The sequence below is a fragment of the Castor canadensis genome, chromosome 6, assembly GCF_047511655.1.
Source record: "Castor canadensis chromosome 6, mCasCan1.hap1v2, whole genome shotgun sequence".
Classification (NCBI taxonomy): domain Eukaryota; kingdom Metazoa; phylum Chordata; class Mammalia; order Rodentia; family Castoridae; genus Castor; species Castor canadensis.
In genome coordinates, this window is record NC_133391.1 from 104,179,838 (window position 1) to 104,206,052 (window position 26,215).

At 36.7% G+C, this 26,215-nt stretch overlaps 1 protein-coding gene and 1 long non-coding RNA gene across 18 annotated transcripts in view; one reads left to right on the forward strand and one right to left on the reverse strand.

Annotated features, from left to right (window-relative positions):
* Positions 1 to 5,348, reverse strand: part of LOC109695252 (uncharacterized) — a 220,695-nt gene extending 215,347 nt beyond the window's left edge. For 4 of the 5 annotated variants that reach the window (XR_012449116.1, XR_012449117.1, XR_012449120.1 and 1 more), the window contains exons 1-2: positions 4,569 to 5,348; positions 4,162 to 4,209 (exon numbers count right to left, since the gene is read on the reverse strand). This is a non-coding gene — a long non-coding RNA (uncharacterized lncRNA). The remainder of the gene's footprint in view (positions 1 to 4,161; positions 4,210 to 4,568) is intronic. The other variant, XR_012449118.1, reaches the window with a different exon arrangement.
* Positions 5,282 to 26,215, forward strand: part of Mef2c (myocyte enhancer factor 2C) — a 163,535-nt gene continuing 142,601 nt past the window's right edge. For 9 of the 13 annotated variants that reach the window (XM_074077107.1, XM_074077120.1, XM_074077106.1 and 6 more), the window contains exon 1: positions 25,239 to 25,560. The gene's annotated coding sequence lies outside the window, so the exon portion shown is untranslated. Of the gene's footprint in view, positions 5,462 to 20,806; positions 20,903 to 24,783; positions 24,867 to 25,238; positions 25,561 to 26,215 lie in introns of those variants that run through there. The other 4 variants (XM_074077110.1, XM_074077111.1, XM_074077108.1 and 1 more) reach the window with 3 other exon arrangements.

Consider the following 26,215-nt stretch of genomic DNA (forward strand, 5'->3'; position numbering starts at 1 on the left):
GACATATAAAGAAAAATAGTCTGAAAGAGGAGAAACATATCAGCCAATCATAACATATGGGCCCTATCTAAGTTCTGCTTCAAACAATGTAAAATATAAAAATTTGTTAGAAACCTGGGAAAATTTGAATGTCAGTTTTGTATATCTGAGGACAATAAGAACATAAGGACTTTTTAGGTATTTTCAACTTTCTAAATATGGATGATTTTTGCAGTTATAAAAAAACAGACTTAAAAGACCTACTGAAATATTAACAGATAAAATGATGTCACATTTGTAATCAACTTCAAAATAATTTGGGGTAGAGGTAGGAAGTGGAAATGGTACAATAAAAGAAATTGGCCAGGAGATGATAGTTGCTGAAAGTAGGTGTAGATTAGGGAAATTCATTGTAGCATTAGCTGTACTTTTTAACATATTTGAAATTTTGCAGTAAAAAAGATAAACTTATTACCATATAAAGGAATACATAATAAGTTGAGGTGGTAGTTAAGGACTCAGATGTCACAATCCATATTTCTGAATAGAAACAATTTTTTTAGGCGTGGTATCAGAGATGATATTTTACAACATTATAGAAGCCTATGATTTGTAAGAGTCCCTTAATGGAGGATCATATTTTCTCCACAGAGAACAATGGCCTCTGAGTAAGGTAAAACCTTTGATTTTTTTTTCTGAAAATAGATCCGTATTGATTGATAAGGCAGTTGGCTTCTTTCTCTAGGTACTAAAATACATAAAACAAAACAAAAAATATGGTTGTTAGCTTTCTTCTGTTTTATTTTTAAAAAGGTCAGCTTATAAAATGTTTAGTTGAGAATATACCTGCTTTCTAACCATAACCTTGCAATACCATTTATGGAATTCAATTTGCCACTCCTGTTTTTCTGGTGTGCCTGTTACTCTCAACTCCAGATTCAACTCACACTTTTTAGTTCTGAGGTGAGGAAGAGGGACAATTGTAGAAGTTCAAAAATATTTTTAAAGAATCTGATTGTCTTGCAGTAGGAGAGACACTCTGTAAAAAAGTCTCCTCTCTCTTATCTGAATCCTATATATCCAAGAGGACTTGACCAAGTTCAGCAAATGTAGTTTCTAAAGGATGAGTGTAATGTCTCCAATTGTAACTCATACTTCTCATGGCTTCTAGTTCAATGTCTTATAAATCACCAGCATTCAAGAAATGACCTGGGAAAGCACGAGGTCCTGAGTTCAAACTTCAGTACTGCCCCTCCCCCCAAAAAAACCAAAGACTTAACTGAGTTTTTTAATCTATGAGAATTTAAAATTTGCAACATAATTTTATAAGTAATTATTTTGTCTATAATATTACTATACTAGCATTATTATAAAAATACTATCATGCATCCTAACATGCACTTTCACTAAATGCCTGAAAAGGCTGTGGGAGCAAATTTAAGCTGTCATATGTGTTTTGGGAGTAGCATCACAAGGTTACTGAGCATCTTTGTTCACTGGTTACATTTCTGAAATTATTTGCAAGGATGTATTGCAGAAATTGTAGCTGAACTTTTCAAAATATTTACCAATAGTGTTTATAATGGTCATGTTAAAAGCTGGTACCCAAGGATTATAAAGCAAAATAATATCTTTCCATCAATAATATTAAAAACTTCAATCACTGAGAAAATGTTGTAAAGAAATTATACTACAATCATGATCCAAATATTTAATTAAAAGTAAAAAATAGATACAAATGATGGGATACCAAGGGATTTGAAATTCTTTGCAAGAGGGTATTTTAATTTCTAATGAAAGCAAAATATTACTCTTTGATGTTTAATACATGAAAATATTCTTAAAATTCAGCAAAATAAATGTTGAAGCATGTTTCTTCTTTAGGCATTATTTTTAGTTGTGTTTCATGGTAGTTGATATACATATAAGAAACAATTGATAATGATATTATAACTATCTATCTATTTTTTACTCCCTGCACATTCTATGCTATCCAGCATTGTAGCTACAAGTCACATGTGGATTTCATAACTGTGATTAATTAAATTCAACATTCAGCTTTTCTGCTGCACACTGCAAATGCTCAATAACCACCTGTGGTGAGTGGTTATCACACTGGACAGTGTGGATACAGACCATATCTCTCATCACGGAAAACTCCACCAAACAGTATTGGTCCACACTAGGGAGACCACTGCTGATGAATGGAAAATTTCAAGTGTGTGTGTGTACATGTATATGCACATACATACACATGTGCATACACACATGCATTTCTATGAATTCATTTTCCCTTTGGAATAGAAGCTTGAATTTGTCAGATTTAAATGACTTTTCTGGAAAAATCTGTATTTAATGTAAATAGTTAAAATTGTGCCACCAGCACTTCAGTGTAGGTTTCCTTTTTCTTCCCAGAATGAGAATGAATTTCAAAAGATTCCATTTCTTCAAGATCATGAGTTATAACATTGGCCAGTCTTACCTGCAATTAGTGGGTTTTTTTCTTTCATTATAAAGATATATTCTAGCCCAGCATGGGTGGCATACATTGCAATCCCAGCACTTGGGAGGCCCGGGCAGGAGGATCATGAATATGAGGACAGCCTAGTTCGTACAGCAAGACCTTCCCTCAAAAAATTCTATTCTAACTCTTCTCTGCTTATAACTTTACCCAGCAATAGCCCAACCATTATTTTGCAAGAAAGAATTTCTTATTTAGATGGCAGCACTTCAGGGCTAAAACTCCATACATCTAAAGTTTTTCACTACCATAAAATACTAACTTCCTAGTTTTTTATTGGGTTCACAGGTCCTGATGGCCTTCCAAAGTTCCAGCACACTTCTTAGTCAAACACAACTTTTCTCTCTCAATTCAGAAAGGTGAATTTGTAACATAAGATAGAAATATTGAAATATATAAAAATGCAATTTGACATAGCCATGTGACAAACTGAAATGTCCCTGCAGTTAGTTGAACATGAAGGGTGTGAAAAACGGTGAATAAGATCATCTCTACCATTTATGCTCAGAAAGGAACCATGCCACAGAGGAAAAGTGAAAAGACACGAGTAATAAAAGCAAATGAAAATAACAGAAAAAATTACCAAACCACAGGACTAAGCCAGATGCATTTAAATGCACCTTCTGAAAGCCACGATGAAAAGCAGTATGTCTGTCTTTAAAAGACTAGATAAATCATATAGCTGATCTAGAAGTTAAAAAAGGGATTCTGTAATTTCATGAGTAATTGTCAATCTTAAGTATTTCCATAAAAGGTATACAAACAATAATGAATAACAATCTCATTTTAAAAATAATTTGGTCTTAAAAATAGTACAAATATGAAAAAATAGTGAAGAAATACTTAGTAGAAATTTAGAAATGGATCTTTCTCCAAAGTAACAATGAATTGTTCAGAAACTAAATTTCCTTACTAGATTTCAAAGCTACTGAAAATGAATTAGTATCTTAACATTATCTACAGAAATGTAGATAGTTTTGGGAGAAAGGAAGGGAGGGAGGAGGGAAGGAGGAAAGAAGGGAGAGGAGGCAGGCGGCAGGCATGTAAGAAACAGGGAAGGAAGAAACAAGGTAGGGAGAGAGGAAGGGAATAAATGCCAAACTCTCAATCCTTTCTTGAGATAGTTAGATTTTGGTATTTATGGTTACTTTCAAGATTCTTTGCTGGGTTTGAGTACATAATCTCATCTCTATTCACTTGCAAGTAACCTCCTCAAGCAAGCCTATAGCCAAATTATTATTAATATTTACCAATGAATTTTTACTTTTAAGCAATTTTTCTTCATTTTTAAAATTGAAAAATGTTTTACTACACTTAGGAAACTACTCCTGGCACAAGGTCTCTGAAACATGATTTGCTGGATACTAATGGGTCTTGGAAAAGTTTAAAACTCTCGGTTCATTAAGACTTTGAGTAGCTGTTTTGTATCTAAGAATGAGAACTGATGGAGACACTGGGACTAAATACATAATTTTATGAAATATGATGAAAACATAAGGGTTTTGTTATGACGCACATAACAATCAAGACCTGTTTCTTTTTAGCAAGCTCCTAAAAAAGTACCTTCCGTGTAATTATTAAATAAAAACACTCACTTATTCAGTACTCAGCTAGCTTTTAAACTCTGAATAAGAGAAGTACACAGTGAGAGAGGTACTTACATGGTTTCCTTGGATACTGGATGATGCCATTCAGGTCTATGTTTTTATCTGAAAGTGGTGCCCTGCGGGGAAACGAGGCTTGGTGAGTGGCTGTTTATACATAGTAAGTAAATAGGAACTTTGTTTATTTTACAAAGCATTTTTTATTTTGACCCAGATTCCTTTTTCTCATCACACCCAACCCTTGTAAACAGCAATAATATGTTACAACAGGTACTTTGCACAACTCTTTTTAGCTCTACTTAAGAAATCATAATTATTAAGGCAGAAGTTTAAAGGCTTTGGCTAAGCACGTTCCTCCTTAGGCTGCTTTATGTACACTACTGAACACAGCCTGCCTCTGTATTTTCCTTCCAAGAGAACTTTTCTCAAGCTATGGATGGAGAAACTAATCTTAAAAAACTCACCTTAGCCAAGGAGCAACAGAACCCTAGCCTTAGTCAGCTTCTAGACATCAAGGGTGTCCACAGACAGGAGCTGCCATTTTAAGTGCTGTAGTGTTCTCCGAGATTCCCAGCAGCTTACGTGCCATGAGCATCCAATGTTGACACTCAAGTCCCTCAGAACTACATGCTTTCTAATTTCGGTAGCATGATTAATCCCTCCTATGTGATAAGTTTTAACCTTCTAATAGTTCTTTGGATTGAAAAGAACAAATGAGCGACAGCAAAGAATGGCAACTATCCCGAATGCTTAACACAATTTAATAACGTGAAATGAAGTGCGTGCTATGTTTCCATTAAAAAGTTTCCAGCCACAATTAATTGAACAAAAACTTGTCTTGTTCCAAGATTTTTCTTGGAAATGTAATTTTAAAGCCTGTGTGAAATGAAACAAACTTACTTTTTTATACCATATGAAAGTAATTTCATTTTTTAGGAATGATTTTTGGATAGACTTCCGATTGGATATTTTCCATTGGAACTAGCAATGTACGGGCTTGGGGCGGGGTGGAGGGAGCAATTCTGTGTTCTTTTGCCAGCACTGACAAAGGTCTGGTTGTCAATGATACCTTTACAGCTAAATTTACTCCAGAGTGACATGAACAGGTGCACCTCGGCCTGCCAGACACTTGTGCAGAGGGATCACGCATCTCACGGCTTGACGATCAAGGGGGCAAAGCCTCGGTCTTCATAGAAAAGGAGAGGAGGCAAACGCAGCCCAAACTGGGGGGTTTCTCTTCAAAGCCAGCTGGTCTGGCTTTATTCTACAGGAATTTTTTTACCTGTCAGAGTTTGGACAACAAAGCCCTCAGCAGGTGCTGACGGGTACAACTTCCTGGAGAAGCAGAAAGGCACTGGTGAGTTTCAATTGCCAAAATGTATTTTTTTAATCTCTAAAAGTTGATTTTGTTATCTTGGAAGAGGCCCTGCTGAGGTACCTGCATTCACAAAGCTGATGAGACCTTTGGATTCAGAGCCAACTGACTCCACAATGGGTCTGCCAGGTGCACAAAGGAGAGCTGTCACTGCTGACAATTTTTTAGATTAAAAAAATAATTTGGTAAAACAATTTATATTTTTAATATTGGTCTCCTTGATTACTCTCTTCAATGTCTGAAAGGCGAAGAGTTAATTGCACCTATTATATTCTACATTACAGTAAATAAATAACATTTTAGTCTCTTCTTAATCTAATTCTGTCATAATCTTTTTTAAATAAAATGTTGTTTTCCAACAAATCTCCATTGAAAATATGAAATGGTACATGCTTTTTTCAAAAATTCCATGTGCTGGTTTTTTTCAGTGTATGCATATTATAGGAATATGATTAGAGAATACAGAATTAACTTTAATACATCTTTAAAAACATGTATTGCACAGAATGTGTAATAATTAAAAGTAACAACATTTTCTCATTACTTTACAGAGACTTTTAGAGCAAAATCTTTTCAAATAAACAACTGAGAGAGTATAAAACATGTTTTTACATCATTGATTTCCAAAATTAGTACATTTATATATTTGGTATTTTTATTTTGTGAATTCAAAATTTAGGCAAAAATATTTTTTTCAGAATAGGAGTTTAATTAATGCAAAAGATGGAAAAATGAGACCACATGTTAGGACATATTTTTAAAAAGTGATTCTATTTCAAGGACTCATTCTTTTAACTATGCTTCACAGAATTTCTCTACAAATTGTTGTATTATAGCAAATTGAAAACATTTATTTAAGCAAGTAAGCAGCTCAAAGCTAGAGACTATACATAGTAAACATATGAAACCATTTCAATAAGCACATTCCATATTCACAAGCAACATGGGCTAATGAATGTAAAAGACACAACAGCATACATTGATCAAGAATGTTAGAAATTATTATGCATTAAAATCAATTTTCTGGGCTGTGGGGGGTGGAATTGGTACTTAAGAAGAGAAAGACTCCTACCAATATAAATTACTAAGACAAGGGACAATCGTTTTATTCTGATACCATAAATAATTCCTAATCTATATGCTTAATACATATTTGTATGTGGGGAAAAAATAAGATCTGACTTTTGTCAATGACCACACTATCTAAAATAATTTTTAAATCAATGATGATTCAGATATGATACAAACATAAATATCATACTCTTTTAAAGTGGTTTAATTGCTGCCTAAAATCATAAAATATCTGTGGTTTAAAAATTACCCAAAATGGTATATCCAACAAATAAATCTAATATTTAAAAATGTAATCTTATTTACAAACATTTTCAGGAACCTATATCTTAAAAAATTAAAACCTAAAAGTACTTTATGTTATAAATTATTACATGTACAATATACCTCTGATAATTAAAGCATATTTTATTTAAAATATAGAGTGGTTCAAACTGCTGTTTTCAAATGATATTTTGTCATGCTTCATTATCAATTCTGACACTGGAGTAACCATAGCCACTGAATTTTTCATCTAACCTCATCAGTCTCTTTAAGAATGAGTACATGCTCTATGCACTAGGTAATTTTTTCTACTCTGTTAAATACCATATTGTTAAAGAATCAGAGCACTTGCTCTTAAAGATGGTAACTAATTACTGCAAACCTGAACAACATGCACTCCTAGGTCAACTTTAGAATTCTATTTAAGTTTTCATGTGCATTAGTATTGGCTATAATTATCACATTGTCTGACATTACCACTAAGTATCAGCAATACAAAAGCTTCTGCCAAACTGTTGTTCATGACTCTGCCGCTTATTTAAGTGTCCCAGAACCTATTAGAGACAATGTCAGACAGAGCCCAAATATCCGAAATAACTAAAATTTGTAGTTTAATTATGCCATGAACTGTGGGCTTAATCTAAAACTTCATGATTTTTTCTTTTAATTATGAGAAGCCATACATTCTTGTTCAATATGTAGCTGTATGTTTGTCCTCTCTAATAAATCTTCAACACTGAAATCTCCATGCCACAAAATACCTACATCGACTCTCTCAAAGTATCGGGATGGCTCCCTTTAGTAAGTCTTAATAAGAAATTTTGATTTAAAGTGCTAGTGACTCATACCTGCCCTAAAAATTTAACTTCAGAAAGTATGCACATTCAGCATTATTTTCAGTACACTTTCCTATTTTAAAAATACTTTATTTGTAGGGGAGTAACCCTGGTTTGTTTACTTTGTATATTCATAAGGGAAAATCTTGATTCTTCCAGCAATTAACTTCAATAAATTATATTGTGAATATCAAACTATTTAATTTCGGCACAATGGAGTTTCTATGTAAAATGGCTTACTTGAAAGTATTTAAAGATACAAAAATATTTTGGCAGCTTTAGATGTATCTCCTCATTGACCAGACATCTGACTGACAGCTGTCAACTGTCTGCTGGCCAAATGTAACCCAGCAAAGATAAAAATTACATATTACTCATCCCCGATGATAATACCTGGTGCCAGTAGGTTTTCAAATTGGGATAACTAGACTGTGGACAAAAGGAAGTAAAAGGGAAATTATTTTTATGGCCTACAAGCCCTCCTTTGTCATTAACACATTTCCCCTTCCTTTCTTAATTATCTCATTTCTTTCTGTGGTCCATACATATCTCATATCTACATCCTCAATTTCCTTCAAGGAACTTCTAAAGCTGTTTAACAAGTCTATGTCCATAAAAGTACTGTGCATATAGGTAATGATACCCACACATTCCCTTTAGTCATATTTTCTTTTAAGCACGTGAAATCTGTAAGAGTCATGAGAAGAACACACTGAAGGTAACTTCTCATTTTAAAGAAATCACAACTAAAGAAAAAAAGTGAAATTAGCCCAAGGTACTGATGTGCTATGTAGATACATTATGGGGTCCATCTCCCAATTTTACATTCAGTAATTTTTTTAACTTTAAACATGTGGACTAGCAAACCATAAGTTTAAAAAATATCACATGGGAAATTCATGTGAGTTAAATTCCTTTCAAAAACTCTTTCAATCACCTATCAATACCTTTTTAGAGAAATATTTTTACCAGAGAATATTAAAATATAAATCTAAACAATAAAGAGCATCAACACATTAAAATGTCTAGGCTATAAAACTCTCTTTTAGATTTTCTTTATCGTTTAAATGGATTTACAAACAGAAAATTTGTAATTCACAAATTCACATACATTTACAAAAATGTATGTGAAATAACAGAAAAACTTTAAAAATCAATGGCAATACAGATATTTGGAAGATGAATGTAGAAATCAAAAGTTTAGATTTCTTTGAAAGATCAAGAAATAATTAAAAATACTAAATATACCAAAAACATCAGGATATGTATAGTGTGCAAGTGCAGAATATATTAAACAGGTCATAGAAATGACTCAGCAATTAATTAGCTAATTAACTGTGTGTGTGTTAATTGACAGACTTCACTGGGCAAAGGAGGAAATTGTGGCCAGGTTTCCCTGAAAACAATTGGTCTAAAATAATCAACAGTTCTATGACTACCACCATTTAACAATTATATATCTAAATTTATAAGTATACTTGCTTATTCCAGCAAAGTTAGTCCAAGTCAACATTACACATTTATCAGAAAACTATTTAACAATATGCAATAACAGCATGCAAATCCATGGCAACCAAAATAATCAGTAAACAATCCCAATTTCTAACTACTGTGATAGAGGAGTCAAAGCAAAATATGCAAAATCATAAGGTTTTCAAATAAGTTCAGTCATTGCCCTGCATCTGAGAGGAGTCTTGTGAAAGTAAATGACTTGCCCTTGTCTGCTTTCAAAGGATCGTAAGTATTTTCTCTTTAGAGCTGAAGAAATCTGTCCAGAGCACTAGAGCAGAAGTAGGAAGATCTGAGTCTTAGTCTGTGTTTCACTGCTCAGTAATTTCGTGACTGAAAGCAAGTCACTTAGCCTCTGTGAGGCAACTGAATGGATATGGGACTTTTTGCTTAGTAATATATAAACCACAGGAAAGGAAATTGTAGTTATCCAATGGAAAGTATTTCCTCTGCTTCATGTGAGGAGATCCCAAAAGGAATCTGGATAGTTACTGATGGGTTCTTGTCTATAGTGGCATGGCCCCTTCTGGCTGTATTACTATAAGTAGCTCACCATAAAAACATTCCAAATAATTAAAACTGACACCAGATTCTGAATTCAACAGACAAAACAAAATCACTGCAGAATACTACTGACCAGCTGATCATATTTTTCCCACTGCGGTACCCTAGTGTTTTAATAACATTAAAAAATCTCACTCTCAAAATTATCACACATCACTTTGAACTTTTTCAATATATGCTATAAGGCTGATTTAACTGAAAGTACTTGCTGAACCTTTAATATATTTAGTTTTACAAAATGAGAGAAAAAATATAAGTTAAAAAAATGTTCACCACACACAACTGTGGTAAGCTAGCATGAGAATATGTTTGTTTTGTTGGGAAAAATGTTGCAATAATAAACAGGAACATCAAAGAAGTCCTATTCTTAAGTGTTAAGGCTATTTAGACTCAAGAGAGATTAATGACAGGAGGTGGGTATGGAGAGAGGTTGAAGGGCTAGGAATATGGAACAACCTGTTATCAAAGACAGAAACATGTGACCTTATGATTGCTCAGCATACAGAGCTAGTTACCAAGGTCACAAGGAACATTTATAACAACTGAAAGTCTCTGTATTGAGTGGTCACATTATTCAAGTGCTAGTCCTGTTTACAGGACTCTAGACTCACAAGCAGCTTGCAGTCACCAAGGCATGTATGCATCTGTGGGTCAGTTGTCAACTAGGTATTGCTGGACTGGACGCCCACTTTACAGGTTTTGTTGAGGCCAGGATCCAAAGAACAGATTCCACCCGAAGAAGGATAAGGGGTCACCACTTAGATAAGTGAAGATGATGTAGAATTATACCAAAAAAAGAAAAATAGAGAATTAGGTCCACATATTGCATAATCTGTTTTCGAATTGGGCAGTTTTCAATGGGAATGTCTTTTTTATTTTTCTTATTTACAACTGGAACCAAAGTAGGCAATGGAAAGATTCATATCATTTTGAACTCTTGTTCTTATTGTTTAAGAGAATGACAACGAGTAACAGAATGAAAAGTCATAGCATTATAAAGACTTTGGGGATCTTGGGCTTACCTTTATAGCAAGACAATGCCATGTGACAAAATGTACGTAAAAACACCTGAGCTGCTTTAAAAACGCAGATTCCTAACAGTGTGGTTCAGTAAGCAAAGGGAAGCATTTTAACCCGCACCTAGCTGATTCCGAGGCACTCTGTTAGATTGTTCTCTGCACTGGTTTTCTCACGTCCTCACAAGTGCTTTCCCTAGTTCCCTGTCAGTGCTCATGTTCTACAATAGCAATAAAAGTAGCACTTAATGATCCCAGGTCCTGAGACACTAAAGGGAGCATTTGGAGATACAGCTATAATCACAATTTGTCTGTTTTTTATTGTCCATTATAATTAAGCATTAATGTGCTTAAGAAATTCATTTTAATTAATTTTTTGATTGGGAAGTGATAAATAACACCCAATACTAGTAAACTAGCCTATACTCATTTTCAAGTCCTGCATTAGCTTAAGGCAGTAAATAATGCAGTTTGAAATGTGATAAAATGATTTAAACTACTCTTCAGGAATGTCATTTTAGAAAAAAGCACAGACAGTTCTTATAAGAAGTATGCATGCATGCACATTCACCAACTTTTAGAATATTCAATTAATCATCACTGATCTGGAGAGTTTAAGAGGTTATAACAGAGTCATAATGTGAGGGAAACCACAGGCTTAATTCTCCTGTGGGTGAGTTATTTTATGGCCATAGGGTACATAGACTATAATCTCAATCTCACAGCTATGAAAGAATGAGGTGAGAACGCATGGATGGATCAACATAAATCTTTCACAAATAGTAGAAAACAACACAAGCAAAGCTTAATTCATTGTGAGTTAATCATCATTGTAATCAAAGAGTAATTACAGTGATTAATAACCAAAATTATTACAGAAATTCTATGACTGTTATCTATAGCGTATGTCATCCTTCGTTTAGAAATAAGCTCTTTTGGTAGTGGTATTTTATTTTGAGGTGATTCCAATAAATAGAAAAATATTACTAGTAGTATCCTATGGTTCTAAAACTGAAAATCTAACTTTACAAAGAAAGGAACCTAGCTGGGGGGGGGCAAGGGCTGGCTTTATTGAGTTGACAACTGGCAAGGAATTTACAAGTGAAAAATCAAGATCTGAAGCAGGACCAATGGAAGGTAGAAGGAGAGAAGAGAAAGAGGGAGTGTTGAGAGGAAGGGGAGAAAAAATTAAAAAGATGAAAGTAAATCCACTGGTTAACTATTCCGCTCTTGTTAAAAGAAGCAAGAACACTGTAAAAATGTTTCTTAGATAGTGTTCAAAATCCTGTTTCCTCATTTTTCATTTCTTCAGAGAGATGCTTTTTAGTACAAAATGCATTCCATTTGATATGGATGTTCTATATTTACAGGTTTGAGGTTGAACACTGTTTAATTTATGTACCTTGTCCTTGGATATATAAAGATGTTCTGTGATTTTACAGAGGAGAAAAAGGGCTGAACAAACTTTTCCCTCAGACCCTAAACTTCTTCCCAACCTTCTCCCCTTCATCTAAGAAGTAGCACATAATCTCTTATACCCCCTTCAAGACACTTCTGGATAAATAATCACTAATTACTCCTCTTGTGGCTTTGAAGTGGCAGAAGGGAGTGTGCACACAGTAAGTCTCAGTGACAGCACATGAGGACGAGCTATTGCACAATATATGCAGTAAGAGTGTGCCTCACATGCAAAGATGGAATAGAAAAAAAGGCCAGAGAAACAAGTGCCAAATGTACAATATTTAGTGGGAAGAGTACACAAGTTTTCAAGGAACATCATGATAGTTTGCTGATAACTCATCTTCTACTCCCAGTATTTTCAAAAGCAATAAAACTTCTTCCTCACGTAAGAGCCAGGCTTCCCATGCACTTGCACTTAGTGATTATCTCTGTGTGCACAGTTAAGTGGCTGGCTGTGGGAGGAACCTGAGACATGCTCAAAGTCCTCCCTAAAAGCACCTCTTGAAACAACAGGGAATTTGTGGACTCGTGGATACCTCTTTGGTTTATGATCTCATTTTTAGAAAAATTTTAAAGAAAGGTTCATTTAAATGGTCCAGGTTGGTACTGTGTCATGGATTCTACATCTGAAGTGGTGATCTCCTCTGATAGAGGATTGTGGGGCCTAAAGGAGCTGCTGAGGATGAAAGACCTTGTAAGTTGCATCTGTGGAAGGCCAAGAGGAAATAGAGGCACTCACCAAGGAGCTATTATTGATTTTTAAAATTGCTGCTCTGCTCAGTGAGTAGCGGCCAAAGTGAAAGAAGGGCATATTGAAGGTTAGTGAAGAGAAGAGAATGATGCAAAGACAAACCTCAGCAGCTTCACAATTTTGCCTATACTACACAGGTGAGATCAGTGATTCAAAAGCAGTCAAACCCAAGCCTTAATAGAAAGCCAGTAATCCAATAAATTCATGCTCAGTTTCCCTAAATTTAAGTGTAAGATGATACAATCAATAAACAATTTGGAAAAGATGTCTGAGATCACTAAAAAAATTAAGTATTAGAGACCTATTCTAGACAACTGGATATATGTTTTCTTTCAAAAGTCTTATAAGATCCAGTATAAATACAAAAAATGTTTCTCTGAAAACAATACTATGAGGAACACTGACAAGGAGAATCTAAATTATCAACCCCAAAAATGTAAGACTTCTTGGTATAATATATTGATTTAATCAAACTACTTTCATAAATATGTTTTATATTTATTTTAAATATCAAATATTCTAACATGAAATAAAAACTGCTTTGAAGAATGAAACTTCACAGAAAAGAAAACATCTTCTAAAATTTTTTAGGTAACTATGACAGTAAAATGTTTTTCAGGAATCTGAGATTGTGCTTGAAAGTGAAATGAAGAAGAGGGATCATTTCTTGAGCATTTTTTACAGGCTAGGCAGCAAGTGTCTACAATTTCATGTCCTTCTTTCAGCAAAACTATCATCATTGGTAAATGCCACCTTCCACCATTTTATAAAAAGGGGCGTTTAGAATATTAAGGATAAGTAGTTATTAAGTGTGTAAGCCTAGATTCTAAGCCAGTGTGTCTGGTTTACCTTTCTTTAAAAAAGAAGGGTATGCTCTTTAAGGAGAACACTTCTCATGCAGTTCATAGGAGATGTGTAACTATTAATTGGTGTCACTGACACTAAACAAAGTTATCAGACTTTTAGGAGTCTAACCCCTCAAAACTGTCCTTACAGTCTACACACTTCTAAAAGGAATACCCCTGAAATTCTCCTTTTGTACCTGTAGTTAATGTTAGTTTATGAACCAAGTATCAAATATCCTGGATTTATAATGAAATCTTAGTTTCCACCCTGTTCACTACATTTGGGTTGGATTTACCTTTGTCAAAAAAAAATTCATCCTTAATAATAATGACTTGCCAACAATGAGACTGATCTTAAGACTGTGTAGCAAATTTCTAAGGAGATTTCTAAATAGACTTAAGCAAATAGCCTCCTAAAGTATCCACTGTGAAGACAGTACCATGCAATTAGAATGTATTTCTGAAATATTTTTCAGTAGAGAAAAAAATCTGATTATATCAACTCCTGCTGAGCAAAGATTGTAAGTACAAGGAAGCACTGTAGCTAAGGACAGAGTTTTGGAAATGAGCAAATCTGGTTTCATGTCCTTTAGCATTAATGTAGTATGTGGCTCTAGATAAAGTTAGCTCTCTAAGCTATTATTCTTAAGATCTGTAAAATGGAAATAATAATAGTACTTGTCTAAAAGGCTGGGTAAAAGGAAATTAAATTTATAAAGTAATACAGAGCATGGCAAATAGCAAGTGATCATCAAATGTAGGCACTTTGAACTTACTCATTTTAATCCACATTCTAATAAGAATATACTTTTCTATATATTTACATATTATGTTACAATTATGTTATTGATTCCAGAGACTTAACTACAAACATAGGAAATCAAGTCCATAGGAAATCAAGACTTCATTTTGAGTCTTTGAGTCAATGAGTATGCTGGTGAAACTGGCTTTTTTTCTTTTTTAACATTTTTGTTGCCATATATTAGTTGTAAAAGGGGTTTCGTTGTGATACTTTAAATTTTTTTGGCATATAACGCTTCGCTTTTACCAAAATGAGATTTCATTCCACCAAACAATGAAAACTCCCTTCCTAGTAAGTCAGAATATAATTATGTATATCCTTATTTTTAAATCTATACAAACCTATTTTGCATTGCAAGCACATAAATCTATGCATGATCTTTACATCTTTAAAAAAATAAAACTTTATAATATTGTTTGGCTTAAAATTTTAGTCTATAAAATAATGTTATAAGCTCTCATTTAAATAGAATACAGTCATTTGGAAATTTACCTGGAAAGACAGAAGAACAAAGTACATTTTGCAGTATAGTAGCTACTTCCTCCTTTCTAGACCCCTTTGTCTTAACTGGGTGCTCTTAAAAAGGAGTATTAGCATGTATACCACATACAAAATGTTTTCCTGACATATATACTTATACCGATCATAAATCAAGAAGAATTATAAACGTCTCAATGAAGACTTTATAAAACCAAAAAATGCAAAATAATTATTGCTTTTGTTTTTCAAGAAGTAGTACAGCCCCTCAGCACAGTGGTAATGTTGGCCACATATCCAGCAGAGAACTACTTCTAGGTCCCTCTCGAACAGAATGCTCCATTAGGCATTCCATGGGCTCGTATTTCCCAAGAGGCTTGTGCCCAGTCCAGTTGCCATAGATGGCCATCAGACATTTGGAATGACATCAGGAGACAATCTGAGAAGTCTCTGCCCTAAAGAATTCAAGCTAGCAGGAGACTGAGGATATCAATGTCTTCTTGGCTGACAACAGCATTCCAAAGGTCAACTGGGGTGAAAAGAGGATGGACCTGGAGTTTCCAGTGCCTTTTCAACAACCAAGCAGTTAACAAGCATATGGGAGGATCCCTCAAAGAAACAACAACAAAAATCTAACAAAGTATACTACAGAGTCCATGCCTGTGAAAAGGAATAAAGCAACCTGACCCATTAAGTCATGTAATGAATTTTAAGACTAAAGAGATTTCCACTTTTTCAAAGGTAAAATTCAAGTACAGTTCTCACCCTGAATCAATTTCCATCTCTCTGATGACCTACTTTTTTCTGCTGTGACAGCCACAGTATAGGTGAACAAGGAACTTAATGGCATAGAAGTGGAAATTCTTCACATAGTATTAAGAATGGGTTTTACTAAGTTTATCACTTTCCTAGCCCTGTGATTTTTTAATAGCTCATTTAATCCCCATAACAAAGTTCCACATTTTACAGATGAGGAAACTGAGTCACAGTAATAATTAATACTTGTGCATAATTACAGTTACTCTGTGACAGTATCAACTGACTTTTGGACAGGCAGACTTTTCCAAGTTCTACCAGCTTTTTCAGTTGTCAGCTATGGGGAGCTGACAAGTCTTCTATCTCTTCTGCAAGCACCTGGAGAACTGAAACATTTTCTCTTAAGCTATTGGATTTCAGGCTGTATGCAAAGAATCCTTTTACCATGAACCATGTGTAAATGGTAAATTAAAAGGAAAAATATGATAGACCAAATATGTATCAATCTAGTGGGTCCAATCTTTGAAATTAGTATTTCAAAATTATTTATTTTATTTATGAATACTTTGAACACTGAGAGGTCCTTCAGGAGGGTTAAGTTAAAAACTAATAAAAGGGAAAGGACAGGATTAATATCAACAGTTCATCCCCAATTAACAGTAACAAATACAAAGGACAAACATGGCAAAAAAAAAAAAAAGCAACCCTAACCACTACTGTAGTTAGAAATTGTTACATTTTGTGTTGTTTTATATGTCTCAGATAGGGTAATCTGTAATTAAGTGTTGTTCATGTTATTAACATTCCTGGTCATATTCTACCCTAATGATATCATAATCAATGTATCTGATAATATCTTTTATCAAATTAGAGGAAGATTATGCTTTGCTGACAATTCCTACCTTACATTAAAACCTTTCCTCCTTGATGTTAACATCGCTTTTAGCTCTTCTTTTTAAAGGATAAGCCTATTTCCTAAATTTTTTATCTAGAAGCAAGCACAGTGTTATATCCCAATTGGTGTCTTAGAAAAGACACTGTGTGAATCTGTGACTCTACTGATAATACATTTCAAGTTTGGGAGACAGTATTATTTGCCATACACTTTATTCTTCATTAAATGCAACTTCTTCCTGGATGAATGTTCAGCAGTATTTTCTCTTGTAAAAGGGTATTTGTCTAAAATCTGTCAGGTCACCTTTCTGTAGAGTTCATTTGCCTAGTCAACCCTAGGCAAGGGGCCCTGACCTGGCACAAAGTGTACCCTGACAGGGGTAGGAAGATTTAATCTTCTTTCCAAATGTATGGCATGACTTTAGCTTCTCTGGGCTTCACTTGTCTTCCCTATTAAAAAAAAAAAAAAATTGGGTGCTTGTGTGAGGTGTTTCCTAGAATCTTTTTCAGCAGGAAGATACTGAAATTCTGGACTGGTGGCACTAGTGGCTCAAGCAGTAAGAATGCCTGCCTAGCAAATGTGAGGCCCTGAGTTCAAAACCCAATGCCACTGGAAAAAAAAATATTTTAATACAACACCTGCTAGTATCACATAATAGAAATGTATACTGTTCTGGAATTTGGCTGGTATCAAACAAGAAGTAGTTTTTTTTTTTTTTAACTAACATTCACTTTAAACTCTATAGTAGCACTCTCCAGTATAACTTCATGTAATCATGGGAACAGCGGTGTCTCCCTATCCAATAAGGAAGCCTCTACCCATACGTGGCTACTGAACACCTGGAGCATGCCCAGTGTTGCTGAGGAACTGGATGTTTAGCTTTAGCTAATTTTAATTAAATTAAATAGCCACATGTGGTAAGTGACTGCCATACAGTAGCAGCTTATGGCTTCAGGAACAAGGCATCACTTTCACACTTTTCAGGTAGTCACCTATGACTCCACAATGCCTTTGGAGTATTGCTCCTTCTACCATGCTTGGTGCACTTGGTACGCCGCCCCAAATAGACAAGAACAGCACAGAGCCCTGCATTTCATGATGACATTTTTTCTTTTTTCTTTTTTTTTTTTGGTCATTTCTTTTTTGGTGCTGGGATCCAACCCAGGGCCTCGTACTAAGCAAGTGCTCTACCACCAAGCTACATCCCAGCCCTAATAATGACATTTTTGCCAGAGATCCCAGCACTGTTTCTGCATGCTAAGTGCTAACAAATAAAGGTTGTGCAAGAAGCAAACAAGTTTTTTGGTTTTTTGCTACACTCCCTAGTATCCCACTTCTCATTGTACTTGTAGCCTTTCCCTAGTCCACGACTTGCACTACTAGAGCTAATTACTGACGTGTAGACTTTTAAAATAATTTTGTAGATCCTGAGAATTTAGGCTTTAAAAATCCAGGACCCCAGTGCTTTCTTATTGGTCTGTCAGGTTTTTTAAAAAAGGAGGTGGGGAGTGGGAGGTGACTGTCACTGGACAGAGCTGCAGCTTGACCTGCAGGAGCCACTCTAGCTCTCCCAGGATTGAAAATGCTTGTAGTGCGTCTCAGGCAGCGTGTGCAAGTGGACGCCGACCGTGTGCCAGCGCTCGGTGCACCATGCGTGGGTGGGCTCATTTTATTTGCGTTTCGTGTTTCTGGAGGATGCTCAGAGCTCATCTTCAGCTCTTTGGGCTCGTCTTTTGCTAACCTAGAAGAAACATTACTAGGATCCCCAAATCAAGCCAACAGGGAGACCCCCGGCACCACCACAGCCTGTTTCTGAAGCCCACCCACTGCGTTTGCGCCACCCCCCTACATTCCCCAGAGCCCACCATGCGCGTTCTTTATCAACACCCCACCGGTCGCTTTCCCCCACTGTAACCAAACGCACGCGGTCACACGCCTTCCTACCCCGTGCTGAGCCCGCGTGGCTGCCCCCTCCGCGCACCCAGGCCCAGCAGGGTCGGAGCCGGCAGCCTCCTGGCCCGTGGCGCACGCACGTGGCGCACTCACCCACTACCAGCAGCCTCCAAGCTCTAGACACTGGCTGGGGAAACAGCCCCCGCCCTCTCAGCCCCATCCAGCCGGAGAAAAGTGGGTGGGAGGAAGTAGCAACCGGCAGAGAAAGAGCACATAGGTGGTGAGAGCAATGTCGAAGGGGAGGACCGCAATAATTGGGTAGCGGTGTGGCTGATGCGCCTCTCCGGAACGCCCAACCAGCGCAGATTCACTTTCCACACAAATCAACCGAAGGCATTGTTGCTGCCGGCAATCAATAACTCAGCGGAATGAGCTGCTGAAACCAGAGTCGTAAGGGGCTGCACAGACTGAATCGCAGCCCACTCCCTCCCAAACAAAGAAGTGGGTACCAAAACGATGACGAGATTTTTAACCCAACACTCCATCCCGACCCCCGCTTAAGATCTTTAAAAATGAAAGGACACAGACATAGTGAGGTATACAGAAGGAACAGCTAAAAGGGCAAGTGTGAAAATTCAGTCCTTGAATTTAAGGTTTCTGTGGAATAGAACCAATGGGATGATTCTACCGAAGTGGAATAGAACCAATTTCCAAAAAACATTGAATAATTCTGCAAGTGAATGTAAAATCCCATTAAATTTAACTATGTATGTGGATGCTTTTGAATCAGCCACACACTTGCAAGTAAATTACTAATCAAGCCTTATTTGGACTTAACTGATAGGAAAAGGCTTAATGTATCTTTCAGGTGTTACTTCATGAAGATTGCATTTCTGGAAGGTGAAACAGGCTCTGGTGGAAGTATATCATGATTCTAACTTAATAACAGATCCTAAAGCCAAGCAGAATGGGGAGAAAGGGATTGGCCAGAAAACTTGGTACTTACTATCAGATCAATATTATACTAATTCAGTGTGGGCCTGTGCTTAAAACACTAAACTAATACAATCCCTAAAATTAAAACCAGCCAAAATTCTTTATTCCTTCTTAGCTCTGACACAACAAAATAAAACTGCATCTTACAGAAGTCAACTCAAATGAAGAGGCTTTATAAATAACTTCACTAGGAAAAGTCCTCTTGCTAATACAAATGGAAATGGATATTGGCCATTGTGGTCTGATGTGTCTCAACGTTAGTTCTCTTTCCGGGACTAGTCTTATTCTGAAGCCAAGGAAAGATCCATTTGTGTACTCTAAGTACTGGAAAGCAAGTCTGAAACAGAGATTAGATCCCAAAAGCATTTGTGCTCCATACAGTTAAACACTGCATGGAAGGATAAGGTATTATTAGTAATAGAATTCATAAACACTACTGAATTCACATCATTAATCCCAAGGTATTTTAAAGTGGCCATTAGACAACACACAAGATGAGTCTTTTTTTTTTCTTTTTTTTTTCTTTTATTATTCATATGTGCATACAAGGCTTGGTTCATTTCTCCCCCCTGCCCCCACCCCCTCCCTTACCACCCACTCCACCCCCTTCCGCTCCCCCCCCTCAATACCCAGCAGAAACTATTTTCCCCTTATCTCTAATTTTGTTGTAGAGACAGTATAAGCAATAATAGGAAGGAAGCATGGCAAGCATCTCCCAATTTGACAAGTTTTGCTAGCTTGAGAAATCATGAATTTCTCCATGATTGGAGAAAGGTCATGGATTTCATGGACTATTTTTCCTTGTAATTCTTAATCAGATAGAAAATTAAAGGTATAAAAATATAAATGTAGAATCACTATATATGAGATTAAAAAGATACGATTAAGCCTCTCCTTGAAATAGCAAATCCCTTGTCTGTTGAAGATTCTCTATCAGAATCAGTTCATATGGGCTAAAGTTGAACATAGTGAATTTTTGAAATTTAGATTTGGGGCACTACATATTTGGTTTAACAATGTATCACAAATGATCCCTTTAATTCTTTTCTATTCAAAGCACGTTGTTTTTTGCTTAAAGATAGAATTATTAATGTTACTTTAGAAGTTTTACAAATAAGTCTACTTGAATGTGCTTTAATGTCAGCTTTTTTAAAAGTAACTAGATGCTTTTGTATACCTACACATTTTAAGGTGCCAAAGAAGAGTTGCAAACTGTGAAGTAACTTCTATAAGAGATGAAGTAAAGAATGGAAAGCAAATGACCTTGGCAGTAAAGAAGTGTATGTGGTAAGTGCTCCCATTTGTTTTGTCATCTAACCACAAAAGTTATCATAAGGGTAAAACAACCAAATTCTTTGTCCTTAATGTATTTACAGTGTAGACATAGATAACAATGATAAAGCATCAAATAACCATTATATACTTTATACTATAAGCAATGCCATGACATTTTGTTGGAATTTCACATCATCTTCCAGGGCCTACCTTTTCAAGTATCTTTTACAATTAATTTATTTCACAGAAAGGCATGTATATTATCTTCACTTCATCTACAAAAAAAAAGATTAAAACATGTTTCATGCTATAGAATTTGCATCAGACTATGGTTTTAGATTTTTCTGAACTTCCATATTCAATTATCATGTTTTGTTGAAAGTATTATGGCTTCAGAACAAATACCATACAGTTGAATAATCTTGAGGGGTAGATTAATCTATAGCCTTTCTTCATCGCAGGGTGGGTTGCTGTGGCAACCGCCCCAGCTCACTTTAAAATAATTTTCTAAAGCTCACTTCAAGAGCTACACCCAGCGTGGGCCAGGCTTAAAAGCAGGCAGACCCAGTGCACCAGGCTTCAGTAGACTGCTGCTTTAATGTAAGGAAGTAGTGATGAGAGGAGGGTGGACTGATGGTATGCAACTGAACAGAAATTGGAATATTACCTTTCCCTAGAGTTAAAAATACCAAATATCAGGCTCTTTGTAACTTCTTTGGAGCTTTAGTTATTAAAAGTATTGCTAAAGGTAATTATTTTGGAGATAAACAACTTAATATATATGTACATTAAAATAAAGCACTTATGATAATTACTTAAAGAAATATTTAGTGATTAGACTTCCCCCACCACACACACACACACACACACACACACACACTTGCGCACACAACACAAAGCTGGTTTAATAGTATGTCAATCTCTGACATTTCTTTCTTAAAGGAAAGCCTTTTATTTAACTGGATGGACCCCTAGATTCCAATTGGCTTTAATGGTACAATGATTCTTATTTTCCAAGCATAGAACTGGAATAGATTAGAGAACCCATTTAGCAAGAAAGTGAACCAAATCCTAGAGAGGAGACACCTCTCTTTTTTGCCATGCTGAGGATAGAATCTAAGGCCTTTTGTATGCTAGGCAAGCATTCTATCATTGAGCTAGATCTCCAGCCACAGACCTTGAACGAGAGAACCCAAGTCTCCTATGGCCTAGGACAAACTCCTTCCTACACAAAAAAATGTTCTGATCCTAGCCAAGTAAGTACCAGTAGTTGGCAAGGAACAATATGGCTTGGTAAATTTAAATAAATAAATAAATGAATAAATAAAAACAAAGTTGAGAGTTTTTAAAGAAAAATTCAAAACACTCTGAATTAACCACTTCATGAATTACTAATGAATAATTTTAAATCTCAGGTGACTGTCTACTGTATATTTCTACATAACCTCTTCTGTTCCACTTCAACTATAAAGGCTTATAGGAGGAAACTATTGCTAATATTAACTTAGGTCACACATAATTAAGAAGCTAAATCTGCTGAGGGAAAATTTGTATTTTAAAAGACCAACTGTGATACATTCCAGATCCAAATTATTTTCAAATTATCCACAATGTGGGGTTGTGCATACTTTTGAATGCTTGCACTATCATTGATAATTATGGGCTTATGGTAATGTTTATTATTAAATAATTCTTTAAAATTCAAAAAGGTAAAAATAAAGTAGTTTCTTTTAAGGGAAGATAAATCTAAAACTGAAATGTACTGTGGAAAATAGAAATACCCTGAATAATCCATCAAAACAGCATGATTGAAATTCATGTATTGGCTGTGCCTGTTTGCCATTGCAATTCATTGTATTAATTTTAAGCATTATGGCAGTACACTCAAATGGTCCTTCAAATGGTTTGCTTTAATCAGGACCTTTATGAACCTTGAAAAACAAAATTAATTTCATTTTTACCACCATGTATAGACATTTCTTCTATGTCTATGCACCTTTAAATTTGTGGATGCTTTTAGAAGTCGTGCTCTAAATGAAAACCTCATATAGATGCTCTGTCAAATTATTAAAATGAACGCATGGTAGTAGCAAACTTTCCTTAAGAAAAACAGACAGACAAAATAATCCGCAAGAAATAACAGCATTTCAGATGACTTTTCTTTGTGACAGTTTGCCATGCTTTCCCATAATAAAAGCGACGTGTTTGTCTTAGCTATACTAATAGTCACAATGGTAATGAGCCAGAAGCTTGAAGATTGTTCAGATCTAGTTGTACTTGCCTGTTAAATCAACCTTCTCCTTTCAAGTGAAGCCTTGGGAGGGTGCCTGAATGTTGAACCCACTCTTCTGAGAGAAGCTACTAATATCAAATAATAGCCCCCACAATGAAGCTAGAGGCTTTTTGAGCCACATTGTCCTCCTGCATTAAAATAGTCCTCTGAAGGCATTCTGAAGAAGTTAGCAGGAAATGCAACTAGTCCTTGGGTTAAACATAATGCTGAAAGAAAAATTTTTAAGTGAAGAAATATCTTTAATTAGCTATGTATTTCCGCATACCACTATTGTCTACTCTTGTATATTTAATGTTTGTTTTGTGCCCTCTATAAATTTTCCCTTTCACAATATTAAATTTTTTGAAAATTTGTTTTAAACATTTTATATACTGTATAGTTTACTGGCATGCAATCTTGTCTTTCATGATTTGTGTACTGGCTGATACATTTTATCTTTGGCTTTCTTGGGTGTGGTATAATTGGCTAAGACAGGGCGGTACCCAATCCCTGATACATTTTCCTAAATATTAAATATTAACCTATATTTTTGCTAAGGAAAAGTGCTTGATATGTTTAAACCTTTACATAAGTATTCTTCCTTATCAGTCTCTGTTTCTGCTTCCTGTGCAGCTGAAACTCTTCAGGATAAGTGAAGTCATCAGCTATCGGCTAGGGTAGCCTAATGCATTCGGGAAGTTGGTTTGGTTTACATGTTAATGACCTGGATAAAGTCCAGTAAGGTGTGGAAGAGATAGAGTGGGGGAAAGGAAAGGGCAATCTCCGAGGAAGCTGCTGCCTTGGTAAATATTTCCAAACTGATTAGAAAGTTCATGGCCTCGAGACGAAGTCAAGATTTCAAATACTGGTAATTCTTTTATTATTTCACATATTCCTAATGTACGAGAAGCCTTTTGACACACTTTCTAGCCCTGCAACCTCTCAGGGCCGACAGCTGCGTGTTCTGGGCGTGCAGGATAAGCACGCTGGAATCGAGGGTGCACACATCCTAGACGGTGGCTTTTACGCGTGAGTAACAGGCGCGCATCGACCGGTGGAAAACTGAAGTGGCTAACGCGTATCCAGGGGGGGAGCAAAGTCACACGAGCGATGGCTAGGGTCGCGCTCCTATTGGTCAGAGAAAAGATCCCGACTTTAGAAGGACTTTCCTGCTGGCTGGCTCGCAGCGTCCCCGGGGAAGGGGCGCGCGGCAGCGGGAGACTCGGTTCTGTCGGAGCGTCCTCTGCAGCGGAGCGGAGAGAGGAGCAGAGAGCCGCCGTTCACCGTGTTGTCTTCATTTCGTGCAATAAAGAATTGTCATTAGGTTTGCGTATGGCATGTGCCATTACCCCACCGTAAAACTAAAATTAGCAAAATGTCAGGAATGGAAAGATTGATTCACCAAGATGCAATTATCATTTAAAAGTGCTTGATTGAGGTACTGATGTTCAGTGATTTATTCTGCATACCATATACATAATTAAAGTAGTGTAGTGGAGTAATTTATCAATCTAGTTGAGACTGGAGGGGTGAGGAGGGAGCTGCTGGATGTTTGTTTTATTAAAATGCTCCGAGGTCTAGTCCCGCCCCCCTTTAGCAAGAGTGAAACTGATGATTTCTCCAGCTCGCGAGGAGAGAGTCAACGGTTTGGGATTGTAGGGAAGAGAGAGAGAGACGGAGAGGAAAAGGCAGCGCGAGGCAAAGGCAAGAACAAAATAAAGGGTTGGGGGGAAAAAGAAGGGAAAGGCACTCTAACGGACGTGCAGCTTAGAACCCCAGCCCTGTGAGCCCGGTTTGCTCTGCCACCCCCGCCTCCCCTCCCAGTATCCTTGCATCTCCCCCGCCCCCCTCCCCGCCTTTTTACGCGATGTTTCAAAGGCTGTGAGCTGCTCTCCTTTTCCCATTCGTCTTCTGTCACTTCCTTCCTGGACGCAGTTTTCTGGACGAGTCTGGTTACTTTTAATCCTATCGGCCACCAAGAGCCACTTTCTCCTCCTCCTCCTCCTCCTTCCCTTCCTCCTCCTTCTTCTTCCTCATCTTCCTCCTCTTCCGAGCGGTCTCGGTGCGCGCGAATGCGCGGCCCCGCGCGCGCCTACCTCCCCCCACTCCCCGCGCGCTCCCCTTGCGCGCACACAGACGCACACATCGTCTCCAGCTCTCTGCTCGCTCTGCTTGCAGTCACAGACACTTGAGCACACGCGTACACCCAGACATCTTCGGGCTGCTATTGGATTGACTTTGAAGGTTCTGTGTGGGTCGCCGTGACTGCATGTTTGAATCAGGTGGAGAAGCACTTCAAGACTGGACAAAGTAAAGATTATTGTTATTTTTTTCTCTCTCCCTTTCTCTAAAAAAAGGAAAATATCCCAAGGACTAATCAGCTCGGGTCTTCCTTCATGTAAGTACCTCTGACATTTCTCGATAAAAATAGAAATAGCCTGGGTATTGTCTCTGAAATCTGCTTCGTTATATTGCATGGCACTGGGTCTGTCCCTGTGCCTTTTTTGAAGACTGAAGTTGAGGCTCATTGTGCATTCTTTTCCTTAGATTCCATGATTTCCTTGTGTGTTGCTAAAAGTAACTTTTTAGGTAGTCGTATCTGTTTGCCATCAGTTATTGAGATCACTCTTGACTGGTTCCTGTCACACTAGTGTGTTTAAAGTTTCATGAAGTTAGTTCACGTCATGAGCACGTTTGATATGGTGGGGAGTGTGGAGCCTGGTGGATTTTAATATTCCACAGAATGTTCCGTGACCTTGAAGTAGGTGTCTTTAGATTTAGCAGTTAGTTCACTGTGGAAGGATGTTCCCTTGAGTCCCCCCAAAGACTCTGATTTGCCCAGGGTTATGCTTCTGAGCCACTAATTCTTGGGATTAGTTTAAGCTACAGCATGGCTGTCTGTCAGAGTCCTTACCTTTGTGCATCTCCTTCCCTCACCAAAGTGCTGGCGTGGTAGACGACTTCTTAACTGGTGTGGACAAAGAGTAATACCCAGGGCATAGTAGTCTATACATTTCATAGTTGATGTTTGCATTTCAGCATAGCCATTATTG